Below are 25,357 nucleotides of genomic sequence, written 5' to 3'. Positions count from 1 at the left end.
ATTCTGTAATGTTTAGAAGTAATGAATAGACTTTTTTTTATAGTTGTTACGTCATCCTCAAAAAGCACAGTCAACACTGGTTTGCTTTGCTTTGACTTGACTTTGTTTTTAGTGGAAGATGGCTGATGGACATCTTTGCTTTGTTCTGATAATAAGAGAACTTTGATGTAAATATTAGTTGATTTGTTTCTTGCAGATGTTTTTTAAAACCTATGTATTTAATCTGCAAGCTGACATTCTGTAATCACTGAAAAATTAAGAGAGGAGCTATTTATATTAAACGTATTTGTTCATGTGTGGCTTATTTGGTCCTTACTAAATGGTGTATGTAGCCACAACTATAGGGGGATCAAGATGTCTCTCCTAACTCTTTGAAGTTTCTGTTCAGTCTCCTTCTCACTTTTAGCCCATTTTAACCCCGTGTTGCCCTATATCTAGCACTGTCCCTTGACATTAAGGAAAATGAGAGCTCTTTCAGAAAGTATGTTTTTTCATATTTCCTAGTCCATTTAAATTTAATTTGCATTTGACAAGACATTATGACTGAAAGCTTTGAGTTGCCCTTGTGATAGCTGTTACCTTTCCATCCAGGAAGGAAGTGTCAGTAGAGTCTCACAGCTGCGTTCTGCAGTTTCACTTTTGATTTAGCACTGATGCTCAGCATGTGCTGCAGATGAAGTGTGTGGCTTCCTGGGTGTAACCTCAATCAGTGGTGTCCCTTTGGCCATGGTCAGCATGGTTTGCAGCCTTCATTATGGGCACTGTCTGCAGATCTGATTGCTTTGACTTTGCTGTGCAGGTGAGGAGGTGATTTTTTTTGTTTTTCCCTGCGAGTAGAACACACTAAAATTTAATCCTAACATTATCTATTTATTTTAGGATGAAGTGAGCCAAGCGGTATGTTGGTGTAATTGAAACTGAGGTGCTACTATTGTTGTTATTATTATTATTGTTTGTATGATTAGAGTAAGAGTGAGCCATTGCAGAACAATCCTCTGGATTCTTCCAAAATTAACTTCTTCTCCTTCTTCAACAGTCAGAACAAGGAACATTTTATCTAACTAAAATAGACTATTTTGTAAGACTTTCCAAAATGTCAGTGATTATGAGGCTGAGATTTTATTTTCTTTTTCTGTTTTCTATCCAGAGCAGTATCCAGTATCTGGTAGGTTTTTATTTACTGCTCTGTAATGCTTCTGTTTGTCCAAAAAAGCATCCAATACTTTGCATTTCTTCTCACTAGCTTGTGTTTGAACTACCACCCAAAGATACAAGCCTTGTTTTCTTGTGAACTGCTGATTCTCTGAACAAGCTTATTATCCATATTTATAAATACTTGAGGTGATGTGATGCATGTCTGCCCTGAGTCTAATCAGGACATGTTTCCAGGGTGAAGGTTTTACTTTGTGAGACAGTGTTTCTCATTCTGTTTGAGTCCCTAAGGTGCAAGCACTGCTCTGGTTTTGAAGGAACTGCTTCCTGTAGTACTTTCTGCTCTATCTGGATCCATTCAGAATGGACAGAGTGTGTTGGGAAGTGCTCCTTATCTGAATTGCTTAGAAATGAGAAATGAAACTCCAAGAACCAACTTTTTTTCCCATATCAAGGTGTAAAGCAGTACTTTCACAATGTTTTAACTTATGTTGATCTACTTGAGTCACATCTTGTCATTTCCTGTAGAACAGATCATGGCTCAATCATTTATTGCTAAGTTTGTTAGATATAGACTATATTATAATTATACTCTGCTCATTTAGTGTGGCAGACTTCTATTTCTTATAACATAATTAATTCCTTTTTCCTCTTGAATACTCTTCTGGACTCCCTAGTTCGTAAACAAACAAACAAAAAAGTCTGCGAATTCCTTTTATGCCACCTTCCTATGTTCTTTGAGATGCACTCATTTTAAGGAAGACCAATTGATAATTTATCTGCACTATGGCAAAAGAAAATAATTCAGCTGACCAGTAAGGATGATGGATTTAGTTCTCACAAAGGCAGACTTCAGCTTCTCTGTGCAGCATAATCCTTCTCAAGATAATCATCCTGTTAGCTTCTGCATGAGGCTTTGGCCTCCACCACGTAGGATGGGAGGGAGGATGGGGTGCTGTGGCCCAGCACTTACTGTCTGTTCTGGTAATTCTGAGGTTTTTTAGTAAAATGGCAAACTCTTACTAAAAACTTTAATTACATTTGCTGTAGCCTGGCTTCCTACGGAAATGAGCCTTAAATGCTTCTGCAGTCTCTGAGTCCCCTATGACTAATTTTTGCATTTGTTGGGCAATTTCAAACTACATGTGTGAAATGCTTGAAGTCTTGAAGATAAATCTCCTGCTCCAGAACTTAAGACATATATGCTTGATTGCAGATGTTAGATGAGCCTTTTTTTTGTATTTTTGGTCAAGTTTAACTGATGAATGGCATGAACTTGTGTTCTTTGCAATGAGTCACCTTGAAAAATGAATCTTTTGGACGACTGTGTTCCTGACAACTCACTATATATCCCTTTAAACTCATTATATCCCTCTATTAATGCTTTCTAGTTTGGTTTGGTGGTGAGATTTTTTTGTTTGTTTGTTTATTTTGGGTTTTGTCTGGATTTGTTTGGATTTTTTTGTAGATTGCCATCATATCCTGAAATTTCTCGGAATTTTTTAGATTCTATATTTGACCAGCTGGGAGGCTGGAGCTATTACTGCCTCTTGCAGCAAAAATGCAAAGCTTTCCTGCATTCAGCTAACTACCAACCCTGCCTTTATGTCAATAACAAATTTTTTGTGTACATATTATAGCTTGCAGATTTTTTTTTTTTTTTGGCTACTGTCCACTGTGTAAGAAAGCCTGAAATATTTTTAGGATTTTTTTGTACTTTTTTCCCCCATCTTTTCCCCTTAGCCTTTCCTAGATTATGTATAGTCTAAAAAGTAGATGCCTACTTCTGCATCAAAAAGGGAGCTGTGACCATAGCCATAGTTAGGTATATCTGATCTAGATTTAGTCTGTCTATTTAGTGAGCTATTAGGATTGTAGGTATTGGGTAAAAAAGCTGTGCTTTCTAAGAGTAAAAGTTGAAATGCTGAGAATTTTGTGTGTACTCAGAAAATGCTCCAAGAATTAATATACAGATAAATCTGTTTCATCAGCCTATCTGATGAACTGGGTGAAATAGAAGATTCCTGCATACTAGCACTTTAGCATAATTGCATAATAATGATAAATTATGCTTTACAAGGGAATGTGTTGGAGATGTGTCTTATTTAAACAGTGTTTAAGCTCTAATCACAGCACTTAGTTTATCTAATATATGTATTGTCCAGGAACTGAGGAGAGGCTAATCCTTCAAATAGCACAAAAGCAATGCAGGATTCCAATTATTTGCTGTTTCCTCACACAAAGTAGAGAAAAATCTAAAACCTTTAGAGGGATGTTTTCCTATATCACTTGAGGTAATAAATACAGTGCATTTTTTGAGATTTAGATCTGTGAGTATAAAATCAGTAAAGAAGAGCTGTGAATATCATGATTGTCAAGAACAATAATTCTAATCTGCAGAAAACCTCCCCAATATATGCTGCAGGTTTGCTCTTTCATACCCAGTCCACTATGTCTAGCCTTTGCACATCTGATGCAAAAATGCATTGCTGCTTCAGCTGCCATAATCAGCTGTAACTAGGATGTGGACTAAGGGAGCTGGAAAAAATCCATGGTCCTGCACTGGAATGCAGTAATTGCCATATCCTTACTGGGAGGTGGAACCAAATGTGTGAATCTATCACAGCATGAAGCTTAGCTCTGTGGAATAACTCTCCTGCTCTAGTTATTTCAGATACTCTGGAATAACATCTCTCTTTCTCAAGGAAATTATTTTTATTGGTATATAAATAAAGAGGGAGAAGGAAAAATTAAAATGGATGCTGTATTCTGAACTGTTTGTAAGGTCAGTCTTCATGTGAAATTTCCATGGTCAGTCTTCATGTGAAAACAAGTCTGAAGAAGCTGTATGGGGAGTAGATAAGTCAAGAATGGTGAGAAAGATGCAGAAGGAAATGAGTGAGTTAAAAAAAATATACTGCAGAGAAAATAAGAAAGAGTGGGTGTCTATGTAGGCAGCTTTGTTGATGTCAGAACGCTACATGGTCTTATTTTGTTGTGCTTTGTCGTGATGGAGGAGTACATGTTCTGCACAGATTAAGCCATGTCATTCTGTTTTCTGAAATATTTTTTTTTAATGTGGAAGGAATCATTAAGTCTGAGATACATTCTTTAACAATGAATCTGTGCAATATGAAACTCTTATTTTTGGGGGTTTTGAATTACACAAAGCATTTTTTCTTTTTCCTGTTTCATATTGCCTGAGATGCACCCCACCCTGTGGGTGATAGAAATGTTGTCATGGCTTCTTTCTACAGCAAAGGCTGTAGATTTTAAAGTAGAAAAATAAGAGCCCTCTTGATACTGACTCATTTGATTCTGTTCTCAGCTGCAGTATGTATAACGTGGATCCATCATCCATACATTCATCACCTTTACTGCATGAGTTCTGAATTTGCACTGGATGTAAATAACACCCAGTCTAGGCAGTGAGGTTGACAGTAGGAGTTACACCCATTGTGACCCTGGCCTCTGTGCATGGGAAGAGCTGCTACAGTTTTGGGGCTTTGATTACACATATATCATTCTTCAATCAGCAGTAAATAATCTGAAGTAAAGTCTAAAGTTTGGATTTTTTTCCCCAGCTTTTAGCATGGCCCATGCTGCAGGTGTTTTTGACTGATGAAACCTGCCCTGAAAAGTGGGACTGTAAGTTGGTGCTTGTATGGATTCCAAGGATTTTAGTAGACAAATGTGACTTTGGAGCCACAGAAGAAAACTTAAATGATTGAAGAAATGCACAGACCTTCTTCTGTGGTGCTAACTCTTTATATTAGTATAAAACTAACACAGTACACTTATTAATTACAATGTCAATAAATATAATCAGGTTGTATTGTAGTTCTGAGACTCATTAAACCTACCTGTGAAAATCCATGTAACAAAGCTTTGTATCATCCATACCTGCATTTTTAGGACTTCATTGGTTGTCCTTAGTTTTGTTTTCAGTTCACACGCCAAGCCCTTTCATTTGAACTGCCCAAAACTTATTTCTTAGCATTTTTCAGTAGGTTTCATGTTCAGGAGCTGAATTCTTCATCCACTGATGCATTTGACCTCCAACTGCATGTGCTCTCTGAGTCTGTTCTATTTGGTGGCAGACCTCAGACCTGGATGAAGTTTCCTAGAAGGTGGAGACAACACGTAGAAGCCACTGGAGATGCACCAGCAATAATTCTGTGTTTGTTTCTGAACTTAGAGTTGTTGACTGGTCATGAAGGAGATCTTCTGTGTGCTAACCTGGCAGACCACAGTTCCTGGCCATGTGGTTTTGCCTGTGTTGATAATCGCTGTAGACTCTTGATAGACTGACACTTTGGGTACAGGATAGGGGGTGTATTCTTACAGCATCCCAGCCCCTAGGGAGGGATGGGGATGGTAGGTGTTGGATGACAAGAAATGGTTGTGCCTTTGAAGCAGGGGCATTCTTGCAGTGTGTACATGCAGTGTTTCCCTCATTGCAGCCAGTGAGAGGGATAAAGCAATAAAGAAGGCAGTGACTATTGCCCTGAGAGTGCTGGTTTCACTACAGGCCAGTTCACTACATGTCTGTGAGCCTCCAGTTGGATATTTGGAAGTGAGTTGTGCAGGTGGTGGGTGCACCTGCCTACTGAAAAATGAAGAGACTGCTCTTTCTGAGTGATTCTGTCAGTAATGTGTATCCCTACAGCTTCCATGTTGCATGGAGCACATAAGCAGGGTAAGTAATGCTCATGCTTTGGTAGCTCTCAGCAGACCTACATCAGTGTGGAAATCCTCAGATGTTGTGCATTGGGTGCAAGGGTCTTGCCTGTTTTTGCCAGATAGGATTTAACTTTCTCCAAGTAACATATCAGATAGTCTTTCTTAATGTTTTGAGAACTTTGTTGTTAATTTTTGCTGTGGCTTTTAAAACTGTGCTTGGCTCCAAGGTGTTTGGTGAAAATGCTGCATGTCACATTCATTTAGGTGGCTGAAGGTGCTGCATGCAAACACCATTGGTATGGGATCATGGCCATTGCTATCCTCATTATAACTTGCTGTGCAAAGAGCACATATGCAAATCCAGAGGAAAAAAGACCTCACTCTTTGTCTTTGTAAAGGCCACTGCTACAGAGACGAGAAACATTTCATCTTAGCATAAATCTGGGAAAGGTCAGGGTCAAACTGATTGTGTTAATCTGTTGTAGTAAACTGCAGGCTTGTCCTCTACATCTGCTTTAGCTGGATATCAACTTAGAGAACTGTGGTACACAGGAGCTCTGTCTTGTGACACTTCTGGGGTAACAGATAAAATTGTACTAGACTTGTCAAACAAAACATCAAGAACAGAGAGATGGCTTGAAACATGTGTTAAAGTTCCTGAGCAAGGCTTCTCTGACTAATAATAATTTCTCCTCCATGGAAAACTGTCAAGTAGCTCTGGATTTTATTTTGGTTTTTTTTCAGGTAAATATTTTCAGTGTGCTCCACTGAGATGTTATGACTCACTGACAGCAAGAATCATTCCCTTTGGAACCTGGTCCTGCACATTCTGACTGCAGATCCCCTGGTTTGTTCCTGGTCTTCTTTCCTTGGCCACTTCTGTCCTTTTGACTTAGGGCTGGTTAAACAAGACCAGATGCACACTAGCTTGACAGCCCTTTGCAGAGATTTCATCCCATTGATTAAGGAGTACTTATTTTTTCAGATATTTTAAAGTATGTCCCAGCACCATCTTCTGTGCTATATGAAGGTTATAGATCCCATTGGAGCAGTATGTTCTGTGACTCTCTGGTTAACTAATGTTCTGCATTGTGGTATCTAGGGTTCTTTGTCTTAGGTGAGATGTTGGAGAAGTGGTGGCTGAAGAGTTTATTTAAAATGCTGCTTAAATAAATATAATCTAATAAACACCTGAGTCCAAGAGGAATGTTGGAAATGAGTTGCAGGAAATCCTGCATTGTAGACATGTAGAGTGGCACTGAAGACTGAAAACCCTTGGTTCTGTCACCTGGGCTTCAAACTGGACTGGGTATACCTATGCAGATGTGAAAAGCTTTATCCTGTAACCATGGCAAGCAGAGGTTTAAAGGCAGATCTGTGTTGGCAATGTCTTTTCTGCATGCTGTTAGTAGTTTTTTTGATGATAAACGAATTTTTGCTTAGAATAAAGCTGCAGTGTAGTATGCAATATTGGTATCAATGGGACTGTCAGGTTAAAACAGTGTTTTGGTTTTGGCAATTCATAGTTTCAAGCAAATCAATTAAATATCAAAGCTTCATTACTTAAGAACTTCCATTAAATTTTGTGTTTCTTTCTCTGGTTTTGTAGAGAGTTGGAGTAGATTGCTGTGGTGTTTGTATTGAAAATCACGTAACCAATCAATTTTTTTTACTACAAGAAAAAAAAAAGGAAAGCATTTCTAAGAACACTGGGTTTCACAGGGGCCTTAACTTGCAATATGTGGTCAGACTTTTATATTTGAGTGATTTTTGCCTTGGATATTCCTGTAGTGATGCTGAGTAATACAATTCAGAATTGATGTCTACATCACTGCAACTAGCAGAGAGACAATCTGCCAGTTGGATCAGAATTTGACTCTGCTTCTGTTCCTGAGTAGATGTGTGGGGAATAATAGTCTCTGTGCAGAGATTTATTTCATCTTTTAATGCCAAGGGAATTTGATTTCCTGAGTCTGTGTTTGGAGTGCTGGCTATGGAAATATGTCAAGGAGACAAAACTGTCATCCTGTTCCTGATAAGGCAGAAAGCAGTGTACTCAAAACTGATGGTTGTTTAGTTATTGTTCTGACTATCCACATGGCAGGAAAGCAATAAATTCCTTGGTCATCCTTCTGGACAAGATACTGAGGCAGTAGGAAGATGCCACATTCATAGTGTTGATCTGTAAGCTGGAGCTCAGCTTTGCATTTTCTAACTTGTCTAAAAGTCATGCTGTTTCTCATAAGTAGAATATATGTGCTGATGTTTCATATGGCTGTACCATAATCTGCATATTATTGTATAGCTAGTTGATACACTTCCTCTTTTTTCTTCATAGCATGATTTCTCACTTATTGATGTTTTCTTGCTTCTTTATTCACAAAGCACCTAAGCCTCCTGTGTAACTTGAATTTCAGCTCTTTCTGGTATGTTTCAGTCTGCATTTCCTTTTTACATAATTGCCTCTTTTCTTCCATTGAGATTATCTTTCTTTGTAGGATAGAATATGTATATTTCAGTCTGCACAGATCATCTTGCATTTGTGTAAGACATTTTAATGAATATTCATAACATGTCTTTATCTTATGCATTTGTAATAATAAATGTTAGCAATCAGATTCAAATTTACCTTTATAATGCTGAAGAAATGTATTTTATAATAAATTTCACAGGTGCTAAGCATGGAATTTATCTTTCTGGATTCAACATCAGTTTTTTTACTTCAAGAGCATGTCATGTTGGATGACTTTAAATTTCCAGAGTATTTACAGTGTTTTTGATAAATGATTTTTTTCTGAATTGCCCTTAAATTAAGAAAAGTGACCTTTTTTGTCTTTTTTTAAATAGCAAGCTACTTGTTTTCTAATTTCTGATTTTTGCTTTTAGTTAGCTTCTACTTGGCTCACCAATACCTTTTCTTTTTCCCTCTGAGTGAGTGCAACCACCCTTCTAAATTTTGAATACGTTATAAATACTTTATTCAGAGCTTGTGGCTCAGTCAGCATGCTGAGTCATTGTGTAATGCCAGGTTTTCTACTGATTGTATTGTTTCCTTCTTGGACACACAGATTAGCTTTCTTGAGCTTGAGAAGACTGCAAAAAATCAATCATTCAGTTTACCGAAGCCACATTCACAGAAAATTAACTTTTAGACTTTCCCTTCCCAATCTTTCACCTCATTGTGCAGAATATGATGCACACAAAGATGTAGCTGCTTGTGAGATAGTTCAGTGCCTGGCCCCTTTTCTGCACTTCATCTGAATGACTGGTTGTTGCAGGAGGGTTCACCTCTCCCTCTCTCCCATTAGGATTAATGTATTTCATGTGAACAGCCAAGCCAATGACAAAATTTCTGCTAGATTGGGGGCCATTATTTGTTGCTTTCCTGTCATCAAGGATTTTTTTATAAAATATTTAGGTAAAATAAATATAAACTGTTTGTCTTTGAGGCACTTCTGTGTTTCCTTTGTGAAGAGCTAAATTAGTAAAAGCACTTCCCCCTGGACTTCAGCTTTAGCTTTGCAGGGAAATAAGTAGCCTTTGAAGCCAAGATACCGTGTTTATGGCCTATTGCCCCTGTTTGGTTTTGGGAATGCCGTGTTTCCATGCCTAGTGTAGTTGCTCTGCCCTGACTCTTGAAATCTGTGGACCTGATACAGTAAGAGAGAAAGACCTCTGAGTGCCCCAGAGAAAATGTGATGTTCAGAAATGACATCTCTGAACTGCGTTTTTAGTGCTTTTCCTCTGTGTGCAATATCAGCAGAGACAGTGTAGAGAAAGCAACTAGTGATACTGAAATTCAAATTATTTTTATACATATACATTTTTTGTGTTGGGTTCATTTGTTGAGATGAACTTCAAGTGAAGAACCAGCCAAATCTGTAAATGACAGGAAGTGAAGTTGCGTGATACAATGACGAATTGTAATGATGAATTCTTAACTATTTCTTCTGGTTTTAGCAATATTTTTTCCTGTCTTTGTTTCTTACATCACAGTTTTGCATTTCATGCTGTGCTTGATTTCAAGCAGCAGTATGATTGCATTTGGCAGGTGTTTACAGTAGATGACTTGGGTCAGAAAGCAGGTTCTGAACAGCTTCATCCTTTTCCCTGCTCCTTTTCCCATCTGTAATCTTAATGTGCTGCTCTTCCCATACACCTTTTGTCACTACAGCTGTCTTTCAGCATGCAGGGGTGATCTAAACTGCTTTCAGCATGTCATTAATGCCACTTTTGATCAGCTGGCAGATGTTGCCCCAGCCCCGCTGATCCCCACGTGCCATATGTGCCTGCCGGGCAGGTGGTGGGATGCAGGACCCTCAGCTGGGGAAGCAGGACTCTCAGAGGATGCTCTCTGAAAGATGAAGACCTTTCTGAGATGGATGAGCTTCCTTGTCAGTAGATTTTCAAGGGAAAAAGAGGCCACTGTGATAATAACTCACTTAACATATAATTTGAGTCCTAAAGCATCTTTCAGTAATTTCTTCATGTGTTCATTGACTTGTAAATGCAGGCATCTGCTCTCTCTAGTGAATGCTCTAGTGTCAAAGAACTCACCAATCTTTTTATTTACCTAATTCCATTGACTGCATATTCCCCTGCCTTAAGAATCTCTTCTTTAATAACACTGACTATAGTTATACAGCAGATATAATACAAATAAAGAGTCTGTGTTATAAATATGGGGTAAATTAGGCAGAAGTTTATTTTTAAGTTACTGATTATATTGACGATTGCCATATTTAACAAGTGTGCTCTTCGTGCTGTGCAGCAATTTTTACAGTGAAATTGTACTCTCATCACTGAGTGAACATGAAAGAGCAGGGAACTTGCTGGCAGGCATATCTGGGTTAGGCTGCACTAACTCATTAGAAGCTCCTAAAGTAGGATTACATAAATGGGACCCTATCTTCTCAGGTTAAATATAGTTCTGTTGTTTAATCTAATATGTGGCTGCTGTAAAATCCATGTTGACTGGCAGCAGTAGTCTGATTTGCCCACCTTTTCAGTGCTATGCTTAAAACAAGACAATCAAAACATAAGATTCCATCTTTAATGGAATTCAGTGTGACTTTATTGCTGTATTTGGGGTGGGTTTTATAAAAATGAAAATATTAATTAACAAGTCAGACTGGAATAAAGTTGAAATATGTACATCACAATTTTCACTAATCTATTGTATCTTAATTAAGGTATAAAAAAATTACTTACTTGTCTTGATTTAGGATATAATCTTGAATCTAATTTCAGCAAAAGTAGAGATGATGTTAAAAATAAAAAAATCTATAAAAATATAAAAATCTATAAAATAAAATACATAATTTTGCATTATATCACAATAACAAAGAGAGTAAAGGAAATGTATTCATTCTATAGGAATAAATAGATTCCATTGGTGTCTTTTTTTGAACTGCTAGATTTACATTAAGATTAGAAGTTCATGACAAAGTTTATAGAAGCAATGTTCCTTAGTGAGATTTGGAATATTATTTTTATTTTATTTTGCTGCTCTATACTTCTATAATTATTTTTAAACACAATTTTCTAGGGACATTATTCTCACTTTTGGTTTCCATTCAAAAGGTTGGAAAAAAAAACCCAAAGAAAAACCCACAAATGCCCTTTTACTAGCATTAGAGTTCAGGTAGGTGTTAAACATCTTTATCAATTTCTTTGTAGGGACTTACCTTGACCTGCAGTCAAAAGTGACATTTTTTCGTATGGTTGTCAGATGCATATTTGTGTGCGTTCATTTAGATGGACCTGTATTTGTTAGTGGTTATACACAGAAGTCACATAGATTGAAAAGATTCTTGCCAGTGCCTTGATTTAACATCTTGATCTCAAAAAGCCTTTTGTTGGCACTGTGAGGTTCATTCTGCTGGGGCTCTGAGCAACCCAGCTCAGTGGGAGGTGTCCCTGCCCATGGCAAGGGTAGCAATGATCTTTATGGTCCCTCCCAACCCAAACCAGTCTAGGAGTGTGAGCAGGGCTACATTTCACAGTGCTGAACTCTTCAGCTTCTCCCTGTTACAGCATGAGCTGCATCTCTTAGTGCAGCCTTGCATTTTACCTGTGAATGTGTGGGGGCACACCAGAGCCAAAGTTCTAAAGTTCTGCTCTCCTCCATGTGTGTTGTCAGTGCCACGTCTGCTGAAGGTGCATGTGCACATCAGCACAGAGCATGGTTTGGAGTGAGGGGGAGCCTTAGCTGAAGACATGATGAGCATAATTCAAACTCATCATTGCTGTTGATTTTTTTTTTCTCAGATAAATGTGGACAAGTCTGATGCCATGTCCACCAAGCGCAGTCCAGTTATAAGTTCAAGTCGTAGTAGTAAATTTATTTATATAAAACAAAATCTCTGAGTTGCTGGGAATCTCAGTCCTTCTTTTAATTCACTGCTGCAAGTAAATTCTCTGGCTTTTATATATTATTGCATCCTGAACAGATTGTTTACATTAATAAGTCAGTGAGAACATAAAGCAATTGATTAAATTCTCTTCATTTGCTAATGTAAGGGAAAATTATTTGTTTGCCTTACATCTTTATTTGAAAGTCCAGGAGCTGTGAAAATCATACATATGAAATAAACCAAATTCTCACAGGAGTATTTCCTTTAGAAACATCTCTGTTTTTTATGACAGTCTTCTAAACAGAGAAATAAAGTTGTTTTATGGCATGCATTAGAAATGTAAAAAAGCAAGGGCAATATTTTTGGGGTACCTCAGGTGTTTTCTGGTAGAAGGAAGGTTAGATATGGAACAATAGTAAGAAAATATGCCTTTCTGCTAAATCACAATGAGAATTTAGTCCTTGAGACCAAGCACAGCTTGATGTAAGGTATTTTCAGGAGAACTCTCATAAATCCAGTATCCAAGATCAGTACTGGAGAAAATGTGGTGTTTTTTAAAAACTTGCAGGAGACAAATATACTTGGTTATTGCAACACATTCTGTTTCCATTGGCTTTAAAATTTTTTCTTAATCCTCAGCTATAAGGAAAAAAAAGAAACCTGAACAATAGAAATGTTTTATTTTCAAATAACTTTTTTTACCAATACTTTTTATTTAAAATAGATTTCCTTATTTTTGCTTTATTTGGATTATTTTACCAGGCACAGAGCAGCATTTAGGAAGGACTTCTAGTTAACTAGTAAATTCTAAACAATTTTGGCTTTTTGTTAGCTTCCCAGAAAAACTTCTCAGATTGCATCTGAAAATACAGCTGATACTTCCATTGCTTCCTCTTGAATTTAAGGTCTTTTGAACAAGGACTACCCTGTACTATTAATTCTTGCTTTGTTGTCAAGGAAATAAATGTGATAATGCATCCAGTATGTTTTAGCATGTGTTAAAAGTATGGTAGACATGTGACATATGCTTTTACAAGATGTGGCTTTGCTAGTTTGAGTGTCTCTCCTTGAGCTTTTTATCTGTGCCAGCTTAGGTTGGGGTTTTTTCATCCGGACCAGACTTACAGTATTTTCACAGCAGTGTTTTGAGCCCTAGATAAAGACAGCATGTTTATGTGACAAGCAGTCATATTTTCAGCTAGGTTCTCCTTGCATTTCTGGAATTTCAAGTTACAATGATTGTTAGTGGTATAAGTAAACTACATTGTCCAGAAGAACTCTGAAATTGGGTGCTTTTCAACTCACACAGTAATGGATGCTCTAAGTATATTTGGGTGTATGTTTAATACTTTGATTGAGGCTCTAGAAAAAAGTACCATAATAGCAAAATTATTGCCAAACAATTTTTATTTTGGAGTAGGTGAATGAGCACAAATTGCCCTCTACAGTCAGGGAGGAATGTGTTATTATCAGGATATTTTGCAGGTGTTAATATAAAAATACCTTCTATCAGCAGTCAATTTATCTAATTTACATTTGAAATTATTTAGAGTATAGTATTTGCCTGAAATGTGACACATGGATTAGTAATAATTGGTTACAAAGTCACAAGTTTAATATTTAAGTTAAAATATGTGGGCAGAAGCTGTAAGAGAGTGGTTTGTAAGGCCAGCAGCCACAGAGCAGCTGTATTTCTGTCTGGAATTTCTTAGAAGATTGTGCAGATGAACTGCATTGCATTGCTCTTGCATGCCCTAGGTGGTTACTAAATGCATCAGATTTAATGTTCATGAGCAGAAATTTCTATTTCTTAGAAGTCTTGGCTTGCTCACTATTTATAATTTTTTATATTATTGGCTAATGTGCAAATTCTTTCTAGGCAGGAAAAGTGAAAATACTCAGGTGAAATCCAGGTCACGGCTGCCTTGCTTTGTGCTTTGTATCTCTAGTTCAAAATAGTCCTTGCTGTGAGACAGACTTTCTCTAGTGCTTTTTGCTGCCTGTCTTTCTCTTGGTGGTATAATTAGAATTCCACTGAGCTGAAGCACTTTAGTGTGAAATAAATTTTATTTATTTTACTTATCTCTCTCAAGATCACCTAAATTTAAATAACGTGCGTGCATCTGTACCTCTAAGTTTATTGCTAAGATAGCTGTTGAAAAGATCTCAGTGTGTTTGTTACTTCATCTTATTTTCTGACTTCAGGTTATGTAATATTTGTAAATATTCTGGGTCAGTGGGCATGCTTGGATTGTGGCCTGAATATCAATTTGTCTTCCTTTCACTTGAAACCAAGATGGATATTCTTTGGTAAAATTCCCAGATCATGGTGACTTTATTGGGCCAGAGAGCAGGAAAAGAACAGCAATGTTTCAGCATGTTATAGGATTTTGATTTATGCAAAAAGTATGAGTGCCAAAAAGAGCAGCAATCAAAATATGTAAGAGGCGTAGCATTTTATGTGTTACCTTTGTAGTGTGATGTCATCCTTCTGTAGCTCCCAGCACATTGTTGCTGAATTACTGACTGAAAGGTTTGCAACCCCAGTGTGTTTGACCATCATCATTCTGAGTTCCTTTATTCCTTTGCCCCGGTTCAGAAGGATAAAAAAAACAAGTTTATTTTTGAGACACAACTTATCATTTTGGGTTATCCTACTTAGCCCCAGAATCCATCCATTTCTGTCCTTATTATATCTCACCAAGTCATGCTACTGCTGTTTCAAATACCCTGTTAGTTTTCCTTTGCATTACTCTGTGAAGGTCTTGCTGGTATTGGGAAATCCAGCAGTGTGTGCAGAGCACTGACCGAGGAGGGCAGTGGAGGTGGTGAAGGGCCTTGGGGGGAAGCTCTGTGAGGGGTGGCTGAGGGCACTGGGTCTGGTCAGCTTCGAGGTGCTTGAGGGCAGACCTCATTGCAATTATAGCTTCTTCATGAGGGGAAGAGCGGGGGCAGACACTGATCTCCTCTGTGGTGACAGTGACAGGACCCCAGGGAATGGCCTGAAGTTGAGTCAGGAGAGGTTTAGGTTGGATATCAGGAAAAGGTTCTTCACCCAGAGAGTGGTTGGCCACTGGAACAGCTCCCGAGGGAAGGGCTCACAGCACCAGCCTGACAGAGCTCAAGAAGCATTTGGACAATGCTCTCAGGCTCATAGTGTGACTCTTGGGGATGTCCTGTGTAGGGCCAGGAGTTAAACTCAATGATCCTGATGGGTCTCTCCCAACTCAGCTTAGGCTATGATTCTGTGATAATATCATCGAATGCCCAAACAAATTGCATTATTCCTCTTTCTTTATTCATATCAATATGGAATTTATAAATACAGAAAAATGATCACATCTACTGGACTACGAGTTTTTAAATTTAAAAAAAAAAACTGTATGGCCTTTAGGACATTAAAATTTCATTAGATGTTTAGTAGGCAGAACTGGATAAAGAAGCTGTAAGTGGCTGCTGACACAGTTTAGGACTTAATTTTATAAAAGTTTTGGAAACCAACACTGCAATGAAGAGAGGTTTTCCTCCTCTCCTGCCATACCCAGCTTCTTTTTCACTGCTAAACTCTCCCTTGTGCTGGCTCCAGCATTTTACAGATTACAAGAAGAATTGGCTCAGAAAGAAAGCAATAAATGTTAAAGATATAGAGAAGGGAAAATGCCTCACTTTTAGCTTGAATTTGTTCTCCCTTTTGATTTACCACATCTGTGCTGCCTCAAGGTAGGGGCAGAATTATTTCTTTTTAAGGTTTACACTGGCTTAAAATGTCCATGAAACTATAACCTTAATTGCAGCAAATTGCAAGGAGGGAATTGCAGGGAGCACCTGTCACTGTGCATCCTTCTAGGGATTACCTTTGAATATTGCTGACCAGAAACTTAGGATATATATATTTACATAAAAAATATCATACCAAGATATTTCCTTCAGGTGCCTTAGCACTCTTCTCTTGTATCCTGTTCCTCTGCCCTTTTCTGGTGTTCATCATGACCACTTTGCCCCAGAACAGCAGAGATAGGTGACCTCATTGCTGATGTTCCACAACAGCCCTTGCTGAGTTTAACAATTCTCACTGCTTCTGTGCTGCATTCTGCACAGCTGTGACAGGGTGTACTCCTGCAAACACCACTGGTACCTGTGGGACTGCCTGGCTGGCTGCAGCCTTGGGTCATGCCAGCATGGCCAACAGTAGCTTCTGCTCCAGTGAGGTGGTGGGGAAGGCTGGATTCACAGACACATTGAATTACCCAGACCTAAAGGTGAAATTCTTTAAGTGCCTGCATAGTAACTTCCATTCTGGGAGGGTCTGAGTTTGTGTGTCCTTAGCTCAGGTGATGAATTTTTCCAAGTTGATAGAGACTTTATTTATTGCTAAACTAGTCACTGTTCATCTGCTTTTAATTTAATCTGTATCACCAAAGGGAATAAAACCAGCAGGTGTTTCTTACTCATAGATGCTGGCAAATTGCTTGCCTTAAGAAATGCAATTACTGGATTTTTGCTCACAAATACCATCAGAGAAAGACAGGAGAGGCCTTTTCTGTGTCTGGAGAAGTCTTTTGTTCAAATCAGAGCTAGCCATTGAACTACCATTAAAAATATTTCAGGATGCCAGTTTTCTATTGAAACTAGGTCACTTTGCATAAAATAATTAAAGATTTATTGGTCCTTAGGGAAGGTCCTAGATCTCTAGACTAATGTTTGCAGCTCTCAGTGGAGAAAAATGAATCAGTCCTTTGCTGGGAAAGCATTGCAGTCATTACAATTGTGTGAAGGGCTGTTACAACATGGTCTTTCAATTGCACCAAAAAAAAAAACTTCACCTGCTTTATTTTTTAAGAAAAGCGGATCTGAACCACGAAAGGGGATTTAGAGCTGGATTAAGTGGAGATGCCTGCTGTAGGAAATCTTAGTAACAGAAATACAACTTACTGCCTGTTTTCTGCTGAGGATTGTATAGAGAGGAAAAAGTGGACTTTCCCCCTTACTGTAGAGGCAGAGGAAAGGCCAGAGGCTGCATATTCTGGATGTTTTGTGATGCTGCAACTGCAGATCTACTCTGAAATCATTAACTGAAATTTAACAGAATCACCATTATCACATGGTGCACCTTCCAGCAGTCCGGTGTCCTGCCACCTGGAATATTCACAATATTCTTTGAATTAAGAAGGCATGTCTATTTTTTTTTTTCCTTTTCAGTAAGAGTTTCTAGACAGTGTTGAAAACCATTACTGTCTATCTCCAAAATCTGCTTAAATGACAGCAACTTAAATACTGGGAGTACTTATAACCTAAGATATTTGTTTACTTTTGACTAATCTTAATTCTCTGGGCAATTGGTGTTGTCCAGACAAATTGCATTTGTTACCTGATGTGAAACAAGCCAGTAATTACACACTTGAAAACACAGTGGTTATTTATTCCAGAGTTTCACAAGCCTGGGTGCTCACTGGTATTCCACAAATCAAGCACAACAACTATCAAAACCTCTTACTATTTGTACATTTTAGCAAACAAAGGCATTAATATTCATTGGCTGCAAGTTGTATAGTTCTGTTATTAGTTACTATTCTGTCTTCTGTTGGTTGATGATTCTCTCACTTCTCATGCTGGTTAATTCACATAGTCAGTCTTTCCCTTCTTTGGGTCAGGGGTGTTTCTTGGGTCAGTGCTTTGTGAGTTGGTGCTCAGGATCTGCCCCAGCCAGAATTACCCTTTACCTGGTTGGAGCTGATGCAGCACAGTGGCTGAGTTGTCTTTATTAGTTTCTCCCTTATCTTGGGAGTTCTGCCAAATGACCTTGCAGCCTGTAAATTCTGCATTCTTTGTGTCCACTCTCAGTGGTACATCTGTCTTCCCAGGCTTTGTTAGCTTCCCACTAGGTCTGAGGTCATTGAAACATGTCAAGCCCTAGACCTTAACAAGGCAACTCTACCCACATGTAATTTGTCTTTCTAACACCTGAACATCACTTAGAGCTTGCTTGGTGGTTGCTCTCTGTTTCACAGATTAAATCTTCCTTCTTGTTGACTAGGCTGGAAAGTATACAAAGTTCAAACATCAAAGAATACCCTTTCTTAAGAAAATTTTTACACATTCCCCATTTTACAAAACTGGAATAGCAGAGCCATAATTAAAACAAAACATCATGAGCTGTATCAAAAAATGGTGCAAATTTTAATGGCAGCTTCTTTATCAAGTGCTCCTCATTCGTTCAATCATTAATTTGAAATGTTTCATATTAACCTTATTTAAAAAGACAGCCTGCTAAGTGACAGCAGATGGTGATGATTCTCAACTGTAGCAGAACCTCAGAAAGTAAAACAAAGCAGTGTGACACTGTTGTTAAGAGAGGAATTGATTCTATAATAAATTGTAAAGTTTTCTTTCTATCCCAAACAGTGGTACAATTAATTTATTTTCTTTTTGTTGTCTAATTTCAAATTAATGGAGGTACCTACGTACATCAGTATCAAATACTTTCTCTGTGTGCATGAAAGAATTTATTTTAGGATTATTTTGGGGGAGGTTTTTCCCTCTAGCTGGGAATATCTCACTTTTTTCCTGCAAAGCTAGTTGACCATACTGAGTAACTGATTCAAGTTAGCTTTCTAAAATGCAGAAACCCCAGTTTAAAACTAAAAGAATATTTAAATTAGATGTTAGGAAGAAGTTCTTCATTGTGAGGGTGGTGAGACACTGGCATAGGTTGCCCTGAGGACTTGTGGATGCCTAATCCCTGGAAGTGTTCAAGGTCAGGTTGAAGGGGGTGCTGTGCAGCCTGAACCCTGCCCATGAGAGGGTGGTTGAAATTAGATCATCTTTAAGTCCCTTCCAAGCTAAGCCATTCTGTGATTCTATGATTTTATGATCTTAAACTTTTTCTAAAGTAGGCAGACTTAAGAAGTAATATCAGGTGTGTATAGAACTCTAGATGGTAAGGGTTTACAGTTACCAGGTATGCTTAAGATGATGCTGATATTAAAATTAATCTTTTGCCCTTAGGAGGAAGACTACAGACAGGCTCCTAAATAACTTTTCTTGTAGAATAACAATTGTTACTTCTTAATTTGAATTCTAAAAATATTTTGATTTATACTGTGTCATGATAATGTTGTATCAGTACATAGTTTAACCCATCTATGAGGCAATACAAAATTAAATTGTGTTGTTTAATGACTGTTAGAATAATCCTTGTCCTTGCTCCTCCTTAATGTATCTTCCCATAGGCAGATAGCGTGCAGAGGTAGAAGTGATGCTGTGATACTTTTCTCTTCTAGCCTGGTGCAGGCAAATGTCCCCAGAGGCCATTGGGAAGCAAGGCAGGGCTTGCAGGTGGATGCCTGGGGGTGGGAATGCCAGGCAGGGTCAGCACATCCCTGGCAAACCAGCACCTCTGGTTATGCAAGGCTCTGCTGGTGCTTTGTGGTGTCACGAGGGCAGAACTGTTCTGTTTCTGTCAGTGTACCACAGCAGAGTGGTCTTCCTGCAGGATGACAAATGACAGATTTTTAATACTTTTTGACACAGATATTAATGCTGTTGCTAAAGGAATGGAAACAATTCTTCTTATTTTTGTTAGATGAAATCACAATATCATGTAGCAGGATTTGATTCAGATGGGAAAGATCATATCATGTTACTTCTTAAACTCCCTATTCATCTGTTGGGGACATTGTTCTTTTGATTTGAAGCATTTCCAAAGGGTTGAGTTGTTGGCTGTGGGGCATGAATATACAGATATTTGTCCCATAGTAAATTTTACTCTCTTTTTACACCCAGATTAATGCAGGAGAGAGTATCTTCTGCTGTGATGACATTCTGGCAGAGTAGTAAGCTCTCAGATCTCACAGACAGATACATAGATTAGCATTTTAAAAAAATTGCTGAACTCTGGTTATTCTTGTGACCAGTTGGAACATTGATGTATACTCTAATTTATAATGAAAAAAAAAGAAAAATTAGGTTGCTTTTTGTTCTGTAGTTTACAGGAGTTTGAAGGACAGTTTGTGCAAATATATCAATTTTGTGACAATAAAACATTTTAGGTAAGTAGTGTAGCCCTTCTATTTCATAACACAAACATTTCATAGTGATTTTAGAAGTTGGTTCTGTAAGGCAAATGAAATATACTTTTCATTTTTTTTTCATGATAATAAATAAATAGACATTCAGATTTGTTAAGCCATTTCATAGGTAATTGTTGTAAACTAAGAAAGGGTACATTCAGACTAGATAGAAGGAGGTTTTTTTTGGGGTTTTTTTTGCAGTTAGGGTGGTGAAACAGCAGAACAGGGTGCCCCAGGGTTGGTAGATGCCCCATCCCTGGAAACATTCAAGGCCAAGTTGGAGGTGGCTCTGAGCAACCTGTCCTGGTTGAAGATGGCCCTGCTCCTTGCAAGGGGTTTGGGCTAGATGACCTTTAAAGGTCCATTTAACCAAAGTGTTCTGTGCAATGCACAGTGTTAGTCCCTCCCATATATTCCATCCTGTACCTAACAGCAGCTACCAATAACCAAAATGAAAGAAGGAAAACAGCATTTTGTTCATCTGCTTGCATTATCTCCTCCTAGGTTTTTTAAGTTTCCCAATGAACTGCCCAGTGTCTTTACATCTCTTAGATCTTTTCACACCTCTTCAGTTTGTGAAGAAATAAACTGCCTCCTGAGCTAAAACTTGGGTCAGCTATTCCTTTTAATTCTCAAATGGACTCTGTTGTAGATGCTTTTGCATAATGCCCTTGGGTCCTGTAGTAGCTGCTCTGTTCTCTTGAGTTGTGTAACAGGAAAGTTTGTCCCAGATAATGAATGATTCCAGGCATATGTACTTCTGCTAGGGTTGAATTGGATTTGTGTTCTTCAAAAACACTGTATTTTTTTGAAAAAATAACTGCTATTCTTGAAAAGCACAGAGCAGCTTTTCAGTGTGGTTCTGGTGTTTCTCATACTCAGTCAAAGAGAAGTAATCCAGCCTGGTCCAGTGCTCATGTCAGTCACTGAGTGCTCTGAGATGCAGCAGGGTTTCAGTTCCTGTCCATGGTTCTCACCAAGAAGGAAACACACCATTCCACAATGGATGAAATCCAATTCCCTCTTCTGCCAGAAAGTGCTCCTTTCTTGTTTTAAAGATAATTCAAAGCAAAGCACCGCTCCCAATTTTTTTTCCTAATAGTTCAGATCACTTCCCAACCTATGGTTGGACTATAACCAGAGTGTTTTGCAGACAGATTTCTAAGATAGTCACCTTGCAGATCACAGCCAGATCTAAAGTTGATATTTTCCAACAAGGCAGAAGGTTGCCCTCTCTTAGAGAGTGCTTCAGAGGGAATGAAGTGTAACTGTTTAAAACCAGCAAAATCTGAGTTTCCTCTGTGATGTTCTACAATGACAGTTTGTGCAATAAACTATCATGGAAGTCAATAGCAAAGTTTTTAATGTTCTTGATGGAGCCAGGAAATTAATAAAATGATTCAAAGCAGGATTTGTATACTTTCCAAGGGTAGCAGCATAACCAGCAGAGAAAATAGGGTCTTCAGTAGTTTCTTCCTCCTACCTGGGTTTTGTGTGTCTGTAAGAATATTTTAAATTAAAGTAAGAAACATTGTGAATCAAGTGTTTGGCTTTTAAATACCCTTTACTGTAGGAATTCCGTTACTGATTCTGATTACCAGTGTGATTTTACATGGAAAAAGACTGTTTTTTACTTCCCTCTGGTACTTTGTAATTTAGGAAGCACTTATTTTTCTTTTTAAAGGATACATTTGACAAGAAGGAAATCACTTTACAGAAATGCTATATTGTAATTCTGCTTTTATAACCTATTACCATTTAAGTGTTTCATTTTTTACAGTCAAGATATTTCTCACGAGTGCTTAACTTTTTATTTCTCCTGCACTTTAAAAGCATTAGCATGGATTATGTCCTGTTGAAATACTGAGGAAAGCTTTTGGGGGAGGGGGATTGTAGGGTGTGACATTTGTGCATTCTGCATCTCAGCTGCATGCTGCTATTCAAGAGTGACTTGCCAAAAATGTGTGTGAAGTTTTTGTAGTACTGAGGTATTGTAGAGTTTTACACCAGTCATCTCAGTTGATTTTTGAGAAGGTTAGGGAAGGCTGGAGGGGTGTGATATTGGTAATGCCAAGGCCAGTAAAGTGCACCTAGAAATACCAGACCAGAGAACTGCTGATGCCTCATCTTGCCTGAGAGAATTGCTGTTCCCACTATATATAATGGTTGTAATTTATTTGGGCAGAGGATGCCTGATAATAGCCCAGGACGCTTCTCAGGATTTCATCAATTAGTTCACACTTCTGGGAAGCTTAGAGAGCCTTCCTGGTTGTGCTGTCATATGGGAACTGTTCAATTACACAGGCAAGTGGAAAGAAAACTTGGCAAGAGCAAAGCTGGAACAACACTACTGACAATAATTATCTCCACCATAAATCATCAATAATATAAAAATTAATCTTACCAATTATATGCTTTTGTTGCTGTTGTTAGGAAAGCCCACTGATCTTCAAATATTTGGAAACTTTGATTTTTTTTCTCATGGGTTTTTTCTTAGTCTGCTGTTAGCTTATAATATAAGTGTCCAATACCAGAAAAGGGTGTTTTTCAGAGCTGAGAATATTCTCCAGATCTTCACAGGTTTTAAGAAAGATTTAGAGAACCTTTTTTACTCACTAACATTTAGATGTATTTTCTGGAGGTTTCTCAGCAAGATCTAATATAACGAGAAATAATATGTTCAAGACATTGGAAAATAGTAACTAAGGAAATGCTACAGTCAGTCAAGCAAAGACACTAAGAAGACACTAGAAACCCATAACTTCTTTTGAGATTTTGTTACTTAGGATTTTTTTATTTATCCATCTCTACCAAAAGAGGTAATTTACGTGCAGAAAACAATTATAAATTAAGTTCTTATTAACAGCAGCCTTAATCCATCCACTCTATGTGTAGATGGTTACAGGAAAATAGGAATAAAACTGTACTGTCTAGCTAATTAGACAAAGTATTTATTTAATGGAACTCCCTTTCACATCCTGCAATAAGTGAAAAATAGGTAAAGCTGCAAATACAAGTGTATTATGCACTATTGGGATCAGTAATGCAAAAACTTAATTGAAAATTAGCTTCTGCTGTAAAGTGGAGCTTCTGAAGAGTTGTGAGGTGAATGCATGCCAGGCACTGCAGGAGGTCTTAAATGTGTGACTTGATTCTTATGGTGCTATTATAAAATAAGAAGAACTCACCATGTCAGGGGGCAGCCTGCCAGTGAAAAAGCAGACTGAAAATTATCTCATTAACCAAATTCATCAGCACCTGTTCTGGCCCTTTTGGAGCAATTTTTAAAGCAAAGAATTGACCTAACTGGTTGGTTATTGTGGTTTCTTTGCCTTTAGGCTACCCATCTTTCCAGTCAGGAAAATCCTTATGTTCATGACATCTGTCTGTCTTCCCCACTAAGAAAATCAACGAAAAATGTCCCCCCTAAACCCTTTTCTTCATCAAAGATATTCCAGTTACAAATACTGTGGAAATCCAAGAAACCAAGTTCATCTTGAATTGGAGAACTGCTGGTTGTTCAGTTGGCAAGATCCCGGGCAATAAATAATCTCTCAAAGGGAGGGGTGAATCTCCTTAAGCTTTTTGTTAGTTTGAAACACTTTGTTTCTTTGTTATTTCTTTAGAAGTCCACTCTTTAAAATGTTTCCTCCACCACTGGAATTTTTTTTCATGTGTGCACACAGAAATGCTCTTCTTTTTTTTCTTGTAATAAAGAGAGAGAATTGTTTTGTGATGTGTTTTTTTTTGCTTCTGTTCTCTCTTTTCAGGGCTGGCAGCTAGTTTTGGAGAGCAGGAGGTACAAAGGTGTGTTATGTGTCTAAGGGGAAATAGATGAAATAAATTATTTGGGGAAAAAGATTTCAGGTTTTGTTACTGGCCTCTAATGAAAAGATGCTATTATGTATTCTTAAATGCTACCACTTCAAAAGTCCTACAGGAACTTAAATTTGGGGTCAGGATAAGTGCATATGTGTTCCAGTGTAATTCAAAGATTTCAGGCTTTTTGTGTGAAAGGCTAGGTTTGTGATTTATGTTTGCACTGTAGGAAGGGCAAGTGATCAAAGTATCAGTTATGTTTTTCTCCAGAGTACTTGTGACCTAATTCTCCTTCAGTCAAGCAATTCTGGTGCTTTAAATTGAACATCCTTCACAAGGAAACACCTGCACAGCAACTGCAGATAGTAATTGGAACTCTTGAAAACGAGGTTCATATTCCTTCTGTTTAGGGGATTATTTATTTGCCTAAGACTCCTTGGAAAAAGGAAGTTTTTGATGCAGTGCCTTGCTACTTAGCAATGTTATGGCTCTTTTATATCCTATCTCTAGCCTTGTAGGGAATACTGCAGCCTCCCAACTCTTCCTACAGCCAGCTGAATTGGTTTGCAACTTCAGCAAAGAGATCAGCTTTAGTTTCTTTTTAACTTTTTAAAATTTTTAATTCTGCTGGACATGAGGATGAAAGCTTAATATGGTGTTGTGGATCTGTATGAAACCAGTAACTTAAATACACAGTAGGGAATGTGTGCCAATGCATTGAAGTTTCCTGGGTACCACTGGTAGCTGCAAATACTAGCAGTGGTTCTGCTGGCTCTCACAGGATTGTCCAGGAGGGCTTTCTCCTTTCTCTCCTTTCTAAACAGATGCCTTCACACCCTTCCCTGCTCTCTCTTGTGCTGTTCTCCTTAATTCTAGCTATTTGACCAACCCCACATTTTCTTCTAAGCACCACTGAAGATCCAGTAGTCTTTTACATAGTGGAAGATACACCTCCCTTGGATCAATGTATCCAAAAATCAAATGGCAACTTAGCAAAGAAGCTGTATCTCAATTGCTTTTTTGATCTATTTAATGTTGATGCAAGTTGTGCATGAGGATTGGGACTTTTATTTTTAAAAAAGCACAATTCTGCAAGCAGAAGTATTAGTAAAGATGATATTGAAGAAGCAGCTAGACTTCTATGAAGAAGTAATATGATCTAATGATATGTCAGCAGGTGTGGAGTTGGAAATACAAGTAATTTGTTTTTCATTTGTAGCCCATAATCCTGCTCTGTAAAGAAAATGAAATCTTTGTAATTAATTGTTAAAATTAGAG

The 25,357-nt window shown here is 37.9% G+C and overlaps 1 protein-coding gene across 1 annotated transcript in view; it reads left to right on the top strand.

Annotated features, from left to right (window-relative positions):
* Positions 1 to 661: 661 nt before the first annotated feature.
* The window catches only part of JAKMIP1 (janus kinase and microtubule interacting protein 1), a 140,681-nt gene continuing 115,985 nt past the window's right edge, over positions 662 to 25,357 (top strand). The window contains exon 1 of the mRNA XM_059845201.1: positions 662 to 799. The gene's annotated coding sequence lies outside the window, so the exon portion shown is untranslated. The remainder of the gene's footprint in view (positions 800 to 25,357) is intronic.

The sequence above is a fragment of the Haemorhous mexicanus genome, chromosome 4 (genome assembly GCF_027477595.1).
Source record: "Haemorhous mexicanus isolate bHaeMex1 chromosome 4, bHaeMex1.pri, whole genome shotgun sequence".
Lineage (NCBI taxonomy): Eukaryota > Metazoa > Chordata > Aves > Passeriformes > Fringillidae > Haemorhous > Haemorhous mexicanus.
This window is presented reverse-complemented; position numbering and strand designations above follow the sequence as displayed.